Genomic DNA, 16,836 nt, shown 5'->3' with positions numbered 1-16,836 from the left:
GAGAAAGTGAACATAGAGGGTATGCTTTGGATTCTAAAATCATATCATGAAAACACTAACTCGAAAAGACATATGCACCTCCTATGTTCATTGCAGGATTATTCACAATAGCCAAGACTTGGAACCAATCCAAGTGCCCATCAAAGGATGAATGCATAAAGAGGATGTGGTATATATATATATGTATATATATAAATATATGTATATACAAAATGGAATCCTACTCAGCCATAAAAAACGCCAAATCGTGTAATTTCTAAGAACATGGATGGACCTTGAGGGTATTATGCTAAGCGGAATAAGTCAGACAGAGAAAGACAAATACCATATGATCTCACTCATCTGTGGAAGATAAACAAACAAACACTTAGATTTGGAGAACAGAGAGAAAGGGGGTGGCGGAGGGCGAAAGGAGTAAAGGAGCACATACGTATGGTGATGAATGGAAACTAGACTATTGGTGGTGAACACATGCAGTCTATATAGAAGCTGCCATATAATGATGTACACCTGAAATTTACACAATGTTATAAACCAATGTGACCTCAATAATTTAAGAAATAAATAAAAATAAAATCATATCACATGAGTAGCTACCTACTCATATATGCAAAAAGACAGCAGTCTACACCCCTAAACACACTTAAAACACACATCAAACACTCACTGTTAAGTGACCTGTGTTCCTACAGTCCTCTGCAGAAAAGCAAAGGACCTTTGATTTGAGTGAAACTTGTGATTATGTGCAATGATCAAGGCCCAGGCAGTCCAGCCCATCGACCAAAGGCATGCTGGGTAGCTCTAGCCTCCAAGCCTTGAGGTTTTAAGTAGTGTGACGTCAGACCATTGATCTTAGGTCAGAAGCTTGGCAATACCTCGCAACATAAAAATATTCATCCGTTTCATTTACTTATTTATTCACATTGCACATTTTATTTGGCCCAAAACTGAGTGTAACGTATTTAGAGCTGAATCTCTGCCCTGGGTCAGCCTCTGTCTCGGACTCCCGGTTTGGGATGGAGACGATGCAGCGTGCGTTCAAGTCTGGCTCTGCTGATTAATTCATATAATAGATGACTCCCCGACTTTAATCCCTGAAACTAATTAACTCAAGAGTTGGAATGAGAAGGTACTCAAACTGAAAATGTGTGCAAAGCTACATGCAGATTAGAAGAACCAGCAGATTAAAAGTAAGTAATTAAACTTGCAGGACCTCTTGTGCATCCTCTTCCACCCTTGTCTGGAAGCCACTTTCTTGCAACCCAAGGTTTCTTTAGCTGTCAAAACCCCAAACTTAAAGCTATTGGCTCAGTGATTAGACTCTGGGTTTTGGGGTCAGGAAGTTAGGTTGGGGAGGGGGTGGAGTTTTTCTGTGGCTGTCTGAGCAACTGTAGAAGAATTGTTTGATCTTTGCGGGCTCCAAAAATGATAACCAGTTCAAGTGGGCCTTTGGCAGGTGAGAGGCCATCGTGGGGGGACCTTTTGCCTTGTCTTTGAAGAATGTGAGACTGGGTCAACTATTTCACATTCAGAGAGGCAGCTCCAAAAGGGAACCAAGCACCAAAGGCCAGATAAATATCTGATGCAAAAGATCAAAAGATCAAAATAAAAAAACACGCTTCCTCAGTTGTACTAACTATATACATTTCAAGTGCTCAGTAGCACATGTGACTAGTAGCTGTCATGGCGGGCGGTGCAGGTCTGGAACAAGAGTGCTCAAATTATGAAACCTTGTAGGAATTTAAATTTGGATCCAGACAATTGAGTTATATGACTATATGTGTTTTACCTGAATTTGAGTCTATTCTCTCTTGTAAAATTTAGTTGTGTCTGCTTGAACAACCATGTGTGTGGCACTGTGGTGTCCAAGGTGGAGAGCCTGTATCCTTCGGGATATTACAAGAATGTGGGAAAGGGTCAGAAATGATAGTAGCTGTCTTTATCAGTCAGGATAGACTAGGTTTTGCTTCAGTAACAAAGAACCCCAAAATGTTGGTGGCTTTACTCAACCAAAGTTTATTTCTCACTCATGCTACTTGTCCAACTTGGGTTGGCAAAGCTGGATTTGGGGAGTTGGGAAGACTCTGCTCTCCCTCCTTGTTCCTGATCCAATCTAACAGAGCAATTACAATCTGAAACATTGCTGGTCACCAAGGTAGATGGGAAGAGTGCTCTGGATGGTCTCACAACTAAAGTATGGACCCAGAAGTGACACAAGTCACTTCTCCTCCTTGGCTAGAACCAGTTTCATGGCCATATCCAATCCCAAAGTGAGCAGAAGTATAATTCTACAATGTACCTGAAAGGTAAGCAGAGAGATAGAAACTTGGTGAACAGGACTTCTATCTCACTATCTTTTTGACCTTGGCTGGTTGTTGTGAAGTTAACTCAAATTATATCTAGGGACCAGAATGGAGTACCATGTTGAGCCTCATTAAAGAGGCTGGGCCACACCTGTTTTGTTAAGAAAATGCTGCCTGTGAATTTGTGCTTTTGGGGAGGGGAGGGCCCAGAAAGAGAAAGTTTCAGGTAGGATGAGGTTCAAATAGAAGAAATACACAAGGGACCAGTATTTTTTTTCTCCCTCTGGCAAGAAATCAGAGATGTCACTTCTCAATTGGTCTGGGTCAAGGGCAAGCATTTCTACTCAGATACCAGGCATTGCAAAGGAGAGAAAATAAGCACAGAGGGATTGCCTGCATTTGGGGTGCAAATTCATCCCAAGCATTAAAAAACGTGAAATAACAAAGGTCAAATATATTTTTAAAGGCAGTGAGTGTGAAGACGTGAATAAGGGGAAAGGAGATTATTTAAAGTGGAAAATATTGCCTTATTTATTTTTGAACCACAGAATCATCATTTTTGCAGCAGGAAGTCTAACCTCATTTTATAGAATAGAAAATTAGATAAGAGAGGGTAGATTAGTGCATTGTAAGTCTAAATGCCTGATTGGCATTGAGCTCTGGACTCCTAATTCCCTGATTAGTGCTTTTTCTATCTTGGCGACATAATTTACGTACGGGTGGAATCCAGGGCTCCTCCTTATTTCCTGCCTTTCTCTCCGTTTCCAACTCTGTCTTCAAGTCTTGATAGATGGAGGGAGATGTGAGCTTCGTGAGATCAGGGACCACAGATCTCCCTCTCTCCTTAATTAGCATGTCTCTTTGTAGACAAGAATAAAGCTAGGGACCTGTTCCAGACTGAATTGGGTGCCCCCTCACCCCATTCATATGCTGAAGCCATAACCCCCAGGGTGGCTGTAATTGGAGATAGGGCCTTTAGGGATACAATTAAGATCAAATGAGGTCATAAGGTCGGGGCCCTAATCCTATAGGATTAGTGTCCTTCTAAGAGGAAGAAAGCTGTTTGCATGCACAGAGGAAATGTCGTGTTTAAAGCCTCTGGTATTTTGTTATGACAGCCCAAGCTGACTTAATACAGAGCCTATCCCACAATGCTCTCCTTGGTCATATAGAACGTCTTGCTAGGACACAATAGGATATTACACTAATGTGTTCAAGGGCCACCTGAATTCATTGAGGCCTATATTTGTGATGGGCACCATATTGGATACTGAAGGGGACCTGACAAGACACTGCCTTCAAGAAGTGTAAAGACGGAGGGGCCGGCCTGGTGGTTCAGGGGTTAAGTTTGCATGCTCTGCTTCAGCAGCCCGAGGTTTGCTGGTTCGGATCCCGGGTGCAGACAAATGCACCGCTCATCAAGCCATGCTGTGGCAGACGTCCAATATATAAAGTAGAGGAAGATGGGCACAGATGTTTGCTCAGGCCTAATTTTCGTCAAAAAAAAAAAAAAAATGAAGCAGAAGTGTAGAGATGGAAATATAGAAATCCTCACAGGAAAAATCACTGTGGTCTATAAACAATACTGTCTGTCCAGGAAAAATGACTTCTGACTGGAAGTCAAGAAGCTTCCATAGAGGAGGCAGCAGTGGTTGGGCAGGGTTTCTTCCCTCAGCTCCCCCATTCCAGGTTATTCTTTTGATTTGACTCATTTGTATGTCATGCACACACATAAACCATTTCTCAGTGAAGCCAACAGAGGCATATTTATTTTTAAAACAGAAACTAACATTTATTGAGTACCAACTATGTGTAAAGCACGTACAGATTGCATTTCGTAGAAGCGTACAACTTCCCAATTTCATATTTGTATGCCCACTTTGCAGATGAGGAAACAGACTTTAGGTAACTTGCTTAAGAAGATAAGCTTATTAGTGATGGAGCTGAGACGTGAACCCAGATCAGGTTGACTTCAAACAAAACCGCATATTGTCCTGTAAAGTAAAAGATGTTGCTGCCAAATACCTCAGATAAATCTTTCTCAAAGATTAGTTAATTGGTGGACTTGACGTTTCCTTCTACCTGTCAGTTTATTTATTTATTTTCTTAAATTTAGACGTCCTTTTTCCTCTATGTCAGGGATCACTGTGTGTTTTTTCCACTGACGTACCCCGAGTGCCTTTATCAGTGCCTGACACATGGTAGGGGCTTAATAAATATTTGTTGAATGAATAATTGCTTTTTGTGTTTAAAAAGAGGTAAAATGTAGCTTTTGGAACAGTAAATAGATACTACTTTAGCTGATCCCTCTACTTGATTGAAATGCAAAGAGGTAGGATGTTTGAAGATGGAGACTGGTGAAGTGGTGCTTTCAGGCTGATGAAATTTTTGAACTTGTGGAATTTGACGGCTCCTGGAGATCTGAGGAGATACCAGACAGGCACCTGGAAAAGTCAGCCTAGAGATAAAGATACGTGTGTGGGGCCATCTTCAGAGGAGATAGCTGAGGTTATGGAAAGACAGAGTTGAGGTAGAGAGTGTAGGGTGAGGCTGGAAGAAGAAAATTCTAGACTTCCTGACTTCCTGTGAGTGGGAGGCTGGCATGTCCCAACCTGACTACGATGCCTTTATTTCTCCTCAATGCCAGCCCACAGGTGTCAGATCTGCCATCTGGCATTCTCTTCTTTATGTCAGTGTTGCCACATTTGTCTTTCATCTGGACTCGCCTTCTCCATGCACCCCCTCCTTCAAACCAAATTCTGGGACACTCTCCTGACCTCGGCTCCTACTGATTTCTCTCTCTCTGAATTTCTGCTGCTTCGCTATTAAACCAGTAAGCTCTGCTTTTCTGATGGCATATCCCTACGAGAAGAGCATTTTTGAGCATATCTCCCAATGGACGTGTTTACCGATTCTCTAAGATATATACATATAACTGCTCTAAAACATTATGTAGAAATGAGGGAAACTTTAAAAGATGAGATAAAAATGAAATAAACAACATTTAAAAATATCATGCTAATTGTGATGTCTTCATGTTATTATCAGCTTATATCTCAAGGCAAAATATTCACTTAGGGACGTGGTTCATTGTTAATAGCAGTGGATGTAAATCTACATTGCTTCTTTTTAAAATTTCAAAACTTTGTTGACATCCTGCCAGATTGGCAAAGATCATCCCTGTGTTTACCTCATATTGAAGCTGAGCTTGTACAAGGAAAGGTGGACATGTCACCCCTGCCATTTACTTGTAGTTAATTTGTACTAAAGTCATTGACAGTGTTTTCATCCCATGGATAACTTGCAAAAAAAGTTTCTATGGCATTTGTCCTTTTTGTGGGAGCTGTATTATCTAGTCTTTACTAACTAATTGATAAATCCATTCAAGTAGGGAGATAGAAGCCCATTTGTCACAATTATTGGAAAGTAGAGCCGCCGTGGTCAACTCTTCCTCCTTGTGAAAATTCCACTCTTCCCTCAGGAGACATGACAATGTCACATAGGGTCCAGGTGTAGATCCCAGTGTCACCCCTCCCTTCAGGGCACATGCACCCCCTATCGGAAAACCTTGGTCCCATCAAAATTCCAAAGCACTCGATTCCTTATTGTTTTGAATTGTTCTGTTTCGTATGTGCTTCTCTTTATCTTCTCAAATTAATAACCCTTTGAAAGTTGAGATGACCATGCTGTTTGTCTCTGCTGATGGACGGGCAACATGCTCTTTCCTCCTTTATTTGCGTCATCTTTTTCATGAAGTTTGAGTCAAGGGGAAACTAGGGCCCAAAGACTGCCTGAGTGGCCAGCATTTCTAGTGTAATGTATGTGAACAAACCACATAAACTGAGTTGAATCCCTACACCACCATCTATTGTTGTTTTTCTCTGAATTTTCCATCTTACATCTCTTTCTAAGTAAGGATATCCCCCCTTACAAGCCCTGCAAAGTTCTCACTTTATAGCTTTTAATTAGGATGTTCTATTCCTGTACTCTGTCAGTCTCCTCTCCTCCCTTCTCCCCCTCCATTCCCAGTTCCTTCTGCAGTACAGAATATGCCACTTGAAGTTTACAAAAGACAAAACCAAAAAACCCACAAAAGAATCTGAGAAATTACATTTTGTTTAACTTCCTTCTCCAAGATTGCAACTCAGAAATAGCACTTTCTGTGCAGTCTGTTTGTAAGTAACATTTCTTGGCCCGCGTCTCAGCATTAGCTCCTAACTAAGCACTTTCACATCTAGTCTGGTGACGGAGGGCAGACTCACCTGAGCCCCTTACTGTGTCCAGTAAAGACAGAGATAATGACCGACAGGGGTTGAAAGACCTGCCATGGTGGGGACATGGGATCTTGGCCAGATTCTTTCTATTCATAATGGTTGATAAGTCATGTCACTGGTCTGTATATTTCGACGTAGATAAAAATCCTACCCACTTCATCAGCTGGTTTGAGCATTGCTGTGAAATGGTACAGTAAACATACTTTGAAAAGTATAAGGTATACATTTGTATACAAGTTTGCATTTGTCCAAACCTATAAAGTGTACAGCACCAACAGTGAACCCTACTGGAAACCAGGGTCTTTGGGTAACAATGAGGCATCAATGTTGGTTCATCATTTATAACAAATGTACTACTCAGGTGGGGGATGCTGATAATGGGGCAGACTATGCATGTGGGGGGTGGGAAGAGCACATATGGGGAACCTCTGTACCTTCCTCTCAATTTTGTTGTGAAGCTAAACCTGCTCTAAAAAAGAAAGCCTATGTAAAAAAAGTATAAGGTGTAATACAAATGCAGGGCAACATAAGAAATTTTCTATCTTCTGTGAATATTCTTCATTCTTCTGCTCTTCTAACCCTGGGCAATAGGCAGTACTTAAGTTGCTCTCCAGGAAGACATGAGATGCATAGGAAATGGTTTCTTTTTGAATCAGTGCTAAGAGAGTGACTTAGTGCCCAGGAATGTCAGCAGTAGCTCAGAGTGGCATTTTAGACTGGATTGAGGAGGGTAGGGTTAGGGGCCAGGATGAGAGCTCCTTAAATCTTTGTTATGTTGTTTATCCTTCATCTATGAGCCCATTCTTTAACAGTTTCCATGAGCTCGCTTACACAGCACGTTGGCAGTTTGGGTAAGGAAATGGCACTATACCACAGCATATACATCCACATGATTAATTCTTGACTCATTAGTTAATTCAGCAGCATTTATTAAATACTTATCATGTGCTAGAAATTATTTAAGGTGCTGGAGAGAAAAAATATCCATGTAGAAGAAATGATCCCTGTCCTCAAGGAGTCCCCGCTCATGACTTTTGCAGCCCTTCGATACCGAATATGTGCACCAAATCGTTTTCCCTTGAATGCTCGACACCTGCAGAAGCCTGTATCAGGCTGAATGTCTCAGTAGAGGTCCAGGTTGCAGCGTGTATGAAGGAGTTAAATTTATTCAGATACCCTGGGAAATAAAACCTCTTGTAAATGGCCCCAGTTCTTACTCACTCTTCTCCTTTCACGGTGCCCACATCAACCTAGCTAAGCACCTTCCCCAAGAAATCCCCATTGCATCATTAAGTTGGAAGCTGTCAACATGTAGACTACCCTAAGACAGGCAATGTCCTTCTAGGTAGAGACGATGAAGTTGGGTGTGGGAGTTGCTTGAGGATCTCTGATTAATATTTCTGAGTAAGAAATTATTTACACTCCACAGCTTTCTGTCTTACAAAATATGGCACTCCTGATTTCACAGTACTTATTCTAGTCTTGAAACAATCCTGTGACGGGGGCAGGGCACATTTTACCACAGAGAAATTAAGGTCTAGATGACGCAGACGATTATCCACTGTCTGAAACTCCTGAATTGTAGAATTAAGACTAAAATTCTCCCATAGAAGTTATTCCACAATAACAGTCTGCTTCTTATCATTTGTTGTCTGCATTTCCTGCTATGTCATTCCATGTCATCTCTTTTCACGACAAGTCATGCTAATTCATTTCTCTTCATTTTTTAAGTTCACAAGTATTTATAGGGTACCATTTTATGCAAGGCAGTGTTTTAATGGTGGAGAGATGGACAGGGCATGTTCCTTGAGTTTGAACAACTTGCAGTCTATGGTCTATGTTTCTACTGGTGCTCCCAACTCTTACTGGCAGTCAGCAAAGGCACCTGCTCTGGGTGGCACACTTGGGGTTATTCACAGCGGTGGGTAGTCCAGAGTCCAGCAGCAACCCTAACGGTGAGTGTCCACTGGCAATGGAGCCAGCAGTGGTGACAGCAAGTGTCCAGAAGTGAGGGCATCAGCAAAACACCATAGGCAGCATGCCTTGCTTACATTTTCTGAGCCTGGTTCTCATCTTTTCTGTCAATTCTCTGATGTATGCAATATTGTTCCAAAAATTTATTTTTCTTTTTAGCATTAGTTACCATTAGTTTCTGTTGAGTATGTCCAAGAGCTCTGATATATTTTTGAAAGGGAAAAAAATATATGTGTGTGTGTGTTAGAAAGAAATATATATGTAAATAAATTATACTCCAAAGAAAGATTCTAATACAAGCATTTAAAATCCAAGTTTCCATGGTCACTCACGCATAGAATGCCATCCATGGGTCACCATGCCAAGCTGCTGCCCCTAGTACTCAGCACTGTCTTCCCTGCCCTCTGTCCCCACCTACTCTCAGGGTCTCCCATCCACTACTCCGTGCAGACTCAGTTTGCAGAGTCAAGGTGGAGACAGAAATGCTACTGAAAGCAGCAACTGATATCACATGAGCTTATGCCTCTCTTCTTGAAGCGAAACCTAGCTCTAGTTTTAAAACCTAGACTCTGGCAAGGGATGCGTCATATCTATTCCCAAATACATCTAGCTAGAGCAGGCCTATTTTACCAAAGGAGTTCTAGGGCCGGGGTGAATGGGAAGGGCTTGTGGTCAGTCTGGGAAAAGATGATGACAAGAGACTCTCTTGGAAAAGCACATAATGAGGTAGAAATGTAGCACTTGTCACAGACAAACCAGAGTGCATTGTCCCTATCAGAAAATGGTCCCAGGCTTGTAGTAACTAAATTCTGGAATTTCCTATGGATTCTAAAGTCAGCCACTGACATCTACAGGTCTTGGAATAGGCACCATTGGTTTCATGTCCCATATGGGAACTGTTTGCACACCCAGAACTTTTGACTAAATTAATAGGCAAACTGATCTTAACTGAAGTTTCTACAGAATTATCCTTTTATACTATCTATAGCATAGATATAGCATAGATATAGCATAGATATAATGTGCAGCACTCATGGCTGCACGTTAGAAACGTCCAGGGAACATTTCCAAATACTAATACCTAGACTTAGAGATATACAGTTGGTCTTACTGGGGGGCATTTATTTAAGATTTGCCAGGAGATTCTAATATGAGGCCAGGTTGGGAACCATTGATATATAAGAACAAAAACATTAACAACAAAAAATAGTTGATTCAGTCAAAGTTAAGGAAAGGAAGAGAAAAATGGGAGATGCTCAGTTGAGAATTTAAAACTCAGAACTACCCTTAAAAATAATATCTTTGTAAATCATGACTCTCTTATTACAGCTGTGGCAAGAGCCAGTAGTGAAAACCACTGACTTCTTCAATTCTAAAGGTAAGAAAGGTCTTTGCTTTATTGTGTTTCCAAAAATGTCCAGCATAGTGCTGTGCTCAGGGACACAGCTACTCAGAGAACATCAACACTTTGCACTTTCTCATACTTTGATCCTTTTCTTTCTAACATTCTTTTCCATTCCCTTTTGGAACATACTCAGCTGCTTGTTCCTCCATCAGCTTCATCTGCAGGTGGACAGACAACTTAGGGCAAACAAATTCAACCCAAATAGCTTCGGGGAGCCCTGGACACCTCCAGATGTGTTGAATTTAGAGCTGCACTTCTTTCCCTCAAGGATCCCACCATAAGGGCAATGTCTGCCTGTACATCTAGAGGGTTCTTTCAGTTTTTCTTCTTCTTCTATTTTTTGTGGGGGAAAGGATACCAGAGTTCTGGATAAACGCTTATAGCTCCACGGCTTGCCTAAATATGTATGCACACACATGAACACCTCAAATCTTCATGAATTCCCATGAAGAACAGAACTATTTAAAAATTGTGATGCTCTCCACTGACACCTCCAGCTGAAGAGCAATTTTATAGCATAATTATAATGTATTGCATAATTTGGCAAAGCTTTTGTTCTCATTGTGATTATCCTCAGAGAGCTCCTTTTTCACCTCCCCCTTCCCACATTGACTGAATTAAGAATATCCGACCCTTAAAGGCTGTTTTTCCTTCATAGAACAAAAACGATGCTTTAAGATGAAGTGCATAAGAAGGGATGGGTGGGAGAGAAATTTTGGTACATGACTCACTTCTTTATTGTGGTGAAGGTAATCCGTCACTGTTCTTAAGAACTTTCTTCCCAAGATATCATTGTGGAAGGGGGCAAAGGACCTACAGAAGAGAATTGTAGGCTTCAAAAGACCCCCAAAGAGGTAGATTTACTGATTTGTTCATGCCCTTGGGCAGATTACAGAGCCCCTTGAGGCCCCAATTTGCTCATCTTTAAAATGAGGGAACTAGACCAGATGACCCTTAAAATGAATTCTCTAGATTTCCCTCATCTGGGAATACAACTTGGGAGAGAGCTAAGAAAAGGATTAGAAACCAAACATCAGATCCACTTTTTGTAGATGTTGAGAAAATGAAAAATTCTGGGTCACTTTGGATTGAGTGTTTTAACAGTCAGGATAAAGGATTTTGGAATGGTAACTCTTCCAAGCCCCTCCAGAGATGCCACTGATTTTTCTCTAAATGAAAGTGTTCGATTTTACTAACTGGCCACAACTGACAGCCCTTAAAAAGTGAAATAAGAGTGAAGGTTTCAAAATATATTATTAGTCGTGAGGCATCCGCTATTGGGACGTGTTTAGCATGAATAATATATAAAGAACTCCTGAAGCTTCTCTTTTTCTTTTCTACCGGGTTTCTAAGGAGTTATTACTTTTTTCCCCCAGCCATACCTAGCACACCGAGGAGGTCATCACAGAGATGGAAGAACAGGCAGCAGTGTTTTAAAGACACTCAGAACATGAGGGGCTGCCAGTGTCCATTAAAAACCATCAGGGTAGTACATGGACATGCTGAAACATCCATCAGGACAGGATCCAAAAATGGATCAGAAATCAACAATTTTTATTTCACTCCTCTTTCTCCTAGTCTCCCTTTTTAAAAAAAATGATTTGTAATTTTAACTGTTCTGGTAGTTACCTATATAAGTAGATAAGGTGCTGATGGTTTTATTTCTTGATTTCTTCACTTTCTACAATATTTATTATTGTGTTCTTTCTGTGATCATCCTCACTATCTCCCCATCCCGAGCCTTTTCCAATTTTTGATACTAATGCTATTGATTTTTGTTCTTTTCTTCCTTACTTCTGTAACCTGAAATACTATAATTTTCTCTTTATTTCTTGTTAATGAAACCACAGGCATCTTCAGTGTTCTTACTGTATTCAATTTTCTGACCAGTCCCTGTGCAGGATTTACTGGCTGGCCCCTCTCTGCTCTTCATTTTCATCCACCGCTTTCTCCAATACACTATTTTGCAATGTCCTCATCCTGAAAGACCTTATCTAAAATGTAAAAGATGGCTATCCTTTAATCATTCTCACCCTCTACATGCACAGCACTAATGTAATATGACTTGTTATGGGCTTACCTGTTTCCCTGACAATGTGATCTCTGCTGGGCCTAACTTCTCCCCTAACCTGATCCAAGGCGGACACGATGGTTATCTTCCCACAGAAGCTTAGGCAGAGTTCTGTACCAAATACTGCTGATTAAAATAACTAAAGAGACACATTCCCATCCCCCAAATTACTGTTGACAATTTTGAAGTGTCAGTCCCAAGCCGCAGTCTTGGAAGAAAATGAGATTCTTTCCAGCCTAAGAGAGCACTTCTGCTCACCTCGAGGGAGCGTTAACTGACATCTAGTGCGTCTCCACCAGCCCTTAAGAGTTAACACCTTTCGTGGCAGTCAACCAAATAGGTTGGCAGTAAGCCTTGCAAGGATGTAAAGAGGCCAGGTGTTTTCCATACACTTTTTATGGATGTGGGTTTGTTTTCCGTGCTGTCCAGTACAAAGTCCAATGGTTCTTGATTTCTGATCCATTTTTTGATCTGGACAGAAGAGAATGAGACACGTATTTTGGAGGAGATATTCTCAGAGGAGAGGGAAAACCATTGTGAAACCTCACTGTTGTTCTAGGCTTGCCGGGGGAGGATGGGAAGGAGGAAACTAGATGTTGAAGGTTAGGAATCTTCTGGAACGCAGGATAGGCCTAAGGCACTCAGGCTAGTAAAATCGGCTTCCCAATCTTTGCATCTCTCTGGTAATTAGCTCTTCCCTTTTTGATGAGGTTTGTTATGAAGAGTCAAAAGCACTACAGGGTCCCCAAGGCCTTTTTAAAATCATCGAATAAAGACTAAATTAAAGGTGATATAGTCCTAAACTTTTGAAGAGTGGAGTCTATTTGTTTAACAGAAAGTATCCCATTTCCTGATGAGGGCAGATCATAAATTTTACTTCTAAGCTTGGAAAGGAAGTTGCTCCTCCCCCCCTCCACATTTAATCTTCTGTTTGTGGGTCAGCCACGTGATGAAGAGCCACAACTGCTCTGTGCTGACCCCAAATCAGCACCCCTATAACTGTGGCCTTGCTCTGGCCCCCGCTTAGAACATACTCTCAGTGCAAATGGCAGGTAGGAGTCGGCTGGCTGCTCTGGGAGAAACCTAAATTTCACAGTAATATGGGAGCCCCTCCCCATGACCATTCCACCATGACTCAAAGCAATTCCCATGCACTGAGTGGAACTCTATTGGGAGAATCAATATTGGCTTTATGTACCATTGTAAGGTTTCTGGGGGGTGGTGATGGTAAAAGCAGGGGCCTGCCTAGGGACTAGGCAGTGTGACCACAACTACCAGCTACATAAAAAGGATGTGGTTATCTCCAGTAGAGAGGGGCTTCTCAAAATACATACGGTATTTTTCCAGAGTCCGCAACTGCCTGTTCAAAAACATTCTCTGGTAAGTGCCAGAGAAAGTGTTATGGGAGAGGAGGCTGGTGTGGTACAGACTTACCATTGCCTCAGGAAAGCTGAGCATGATCTCCTTTAATAGTGAAGAGCCAGTCTTAAGCTCTGCCTGAGGGAGAAGAGTTTCTAGCACATTCTAATATGGAACTGCAGAGACGGAAATTGGCATTTATTGGCTTCTAATTTTCTGCCTTAATATTTATCTGAAATACGAACGTGACAAAGGAAGAGCAAGTCTTAACAAAGGCTCTTTGGCTCTCCCTCTCAAATCCTGCAGCCCTCAGGACGCCGGTCAGGCCATTTCCCTCACAGCTGGCCGGCTGTCCTCTGTCCAGGCTGCTGTGAAAGAGGTCACCGGGAGGGTGTTAACAGATCAATGCCTTTGGCTGTGCGCTCTTGGTTCCCACAGCGATCGCCCAGGATGCCTTAAAAGTAATCCCTTCTTTTCACGTGGAGTGGATTTGCAGGTTTGGAGTCCGCAAAGCCAATTTTCATTTTTAATCTGGTTTGAGCTGATCTCATTAATCAGTGAAGGCCTCCTTTTCACACTTGCCTTGGGACACAAAGGGAACCCAGTTATGAGCTGTTAATTAGCTATTAGGGGACTGGGAAACTTCCAATGGGTTATTATTCACACTGTTTGAGGTTAATACTTATTTAATTAGAACTATTCCTTTCCTGTCATAAATCCCTAGTTAAAATAAATTTAGCTCAAAATGTCAGCTGAGCTTAAAAAGAAACTGGTGGCTAATTTGAATTCTACTGACTTTTTATGGGACAAGTACCTGAACAATTGCTTCAGTTCTGCCAAGCCCAGCCCAGTGAGACTGAGAAGTAACGAGAACTTGCTCTCAGGAGATGCAGGAGTATGTAGATGGAGAAAGCTCACGAGACCAAGCAAGTGGGCTCCCCTTGGCTGTCTATTACTCTCCCAGACATTTCCTTTCGTCTTCTGAAAGCTTTGATGAGAACCCAAGATCTGATCGAGGTGAGGGAGAATGGGAAGGAATGGGGTGGAGCACCATGGTCCTTGCTTACAGACATTCGTGTGCCATATGTACACATCTCATCGTATGGTCACACATTCTTATAACCGGGAATAGAGTGTACTGATTAATGAAGTTTCCGGTTCGACAAAGCTTCAGCAGAAAGCTTTTTGTTTCTGTTAGGAAGCTTTTGAGAAAGGCGTTTCTATATTTTCCTCTTGTTTTTGTTTTCTATTGCTGTGTAACAAACAAGCATAAAGCTTAGTGGCTTAAAACAATCACCATTTTATCTGTGAGTCTCGAATTTGGCGAAAGCTCCCCGGGGTGGTCCTTCAGCTCTATATGGCATCTGCTGGGTTCACTTGGCTGCATTTGAGAAGGTGTGACCGCATGTCTGGCACCTTAGTGCTACTCCGTGGGGTCAGTCTCTTTTTCTCTCCCTCATTATGGCTAGCTTGGGCTTCTTAATAGCATAGTGGTCCCGGGGTAGGTGGGTGTCTTACAGGGTAGCTGGCTTCTAAGACAGAGTGTTCCAAGTGATATGATGGAAGCTGCAATTCTCTTAAGGCTCAGCCTTGGAGGCTATCCGGTGTTACTCCACTGCATTTTCTTGGTCAAAATAGGTGACACGGCCAGCCCAGGCTCAAGACAAGGGGAAATTGACTTCATCTCTCATTGGCCTCCCAATGACAAAGAGGTTGTGGCCATCATTAATGCACCCAGCAAAACTTCCACATCCCAACCCTGACTTACATTCGTTGATTGAGGGTTGCATGGTGCCTCCTGACCATCACTTAAGATGTGAATCCGCATAGTTATGTGGATGCAGGAGATGGGATGGATCCCAGCGTCAGTTAAAGATACTTTCAGCTGTGAAGAACAGAAAACCTAAATCAAATCTGTTAACATCATACGAAAATTTATTTGCTTGTTAGGCAGAAGTCCAGAGGTGGAGGGTTGTCTTCAGGTTTGGTTGATCCAACACCTTAGCAATGTCATTAAGTGACATGTCATTATTTTCATCTCTCTTCTGTGACATTTGCAGTATGGACTTTTGCTAAGCTCCTCCTCTTATGGCAGAATGGCTGCCAGTAGTAATTGTGGCTGTTTGCTTCCATGTTCACATTCAGTGGGAGAGAGTCACTGTTTATTCTCCTTTTTTAGGAGCAAGAAAGAAGGTTCAGAAGGCCCCATCAAGTCTCTCTCCTCATGTCTTATTGGCCAGAACTGGATCACATGCCCACTTCTGAACCAATCGCTGACAAGAGAAATGAGATTATTCTCATACCAGTTTGTCCCATTCCAGATCTGAGTCGTGAGCAGCTTCCCTGAGAGACATGGGCTATGTGGAAGAAAAAACAAAGTTGGGGTCATATTAGGAAGAACGAAGATGGCAATAGATTTTTGGATAGGCACCCAAGAATGGTATTGCATTGCTATAATGCTATCCATGGCATCAATTTATTTTCTTAAGACAGAAAATAAAAATTCCTTTTAATTGCAGATTCAGTTTAGGGAGAAATTATTGTAGATTGGGCAACATTATGGAGACAAACCTAGTTAGAATCCTGTTTCTGTACTGACAGAGTTATCTTCCTCAAGTTTCTGTTTTCCCTCCCTAAAATTAAGATAATAGTCATGCTTCTTAGGGTTGGGATTAAAAAGGGATAATGTATGCAGAATGTTGAGACAAAGCAAATAGCCCTGTGCTTGGGAGGACACAGCAGAGGGTCCCCCCAGGGGAGAGTGGGCATTTCTGAAGCATTAAGGATAGAAGGGTCTGGAACACAGTAGCTTTTCAAGGCAGAATATAAGCATATCTGAAAGCCCAGAATGTAAACTTTTGCAAGTAGAACCATCTGGAGTGGGGAGGGATGGTGATAGCGAGCTGGGGCAGATTCTTCTGGGTGTTTCCTCCCCCACAACATGTTTTTTAGAAGTGAAATCAGGTTTTGAAGAGCCCCAAGGCAGCTTTGAAGGGGAAGTCATGAGAGGACAGGCTACAGCTTGGGGACAAGAGAGTGTCTGCTGGGTGCTTACTGGGGAGGTGGAGAGCGGGCCCACCCACGTGGCCTTGCCTCATGGCACAGTAGGTCCTTAGCTGATGGCCTCACCTCCTCCATGCCTCCTGCCTCTCTGAGTCACTGCTCAGCCAGGGAACCAGTGGGACTGTCCCAAAGCCCAGGCTAGGCTCCCGTTCACCCCACTGCAGGTCCCTCCGACTCCTACTATTTCCCACCTCCTGCAAACAAAGCACAGTGTTTTTCTCCCTCTTCATAGAGCATCCCCTCACAAGGCTGGCAGGGCCTTTATGCTGTACAAGTGTATCTGGAAATTAAAGTAAGAGATTCTCAGGGAGGAGAAGTTTCCATCCAGGTGTCTTTCAATCAGGATTGTTTTTTCCAACACGTGGAGCCTACATGCCAGTGTATTTG

General features: G+C 42.2%; 1 long non-coding RNA gene across 1 annotated transcript; it reads left to right on the top strand.

Moving 5' to 3' along the window:
• Positions 1-404: 404 nt before the first annotated feature.
• On the top strand, positions 405-15,904 carry LOC139043969 (uncharacterized). The gene is made up of 3 exons (XR_011501040.1): positions 405-1,190; positions 9,881-9,929; positions 15,566-15,904. It is a non-coding gene; the product is annotated as an uncharacterized lncRNA (long non-coding RNA).
• The last annotated feature ends 932 nt before the right edge of the window (positions 15,905-16,836 follow it).

This window comes from Equus asinus, chromosome 2 (assembly GCF_041296235.1).
Source record: "Equus asinus isolate D_3611 breed Donkey chromosome 2, EquAss-T2T_v2, whole genome shotgun sequence".
Lineage (NCBI taxonomy): Eukaryota > Metazoa > Chordata > Mammalia > Perissodactyla > Equidae > Equus > Equus asinus.
The sequence above is the reverse complement of the archived record's forward strand: the minus strand, read 5'-3'. Positions and strand labels throughout refer to the sequence as shown.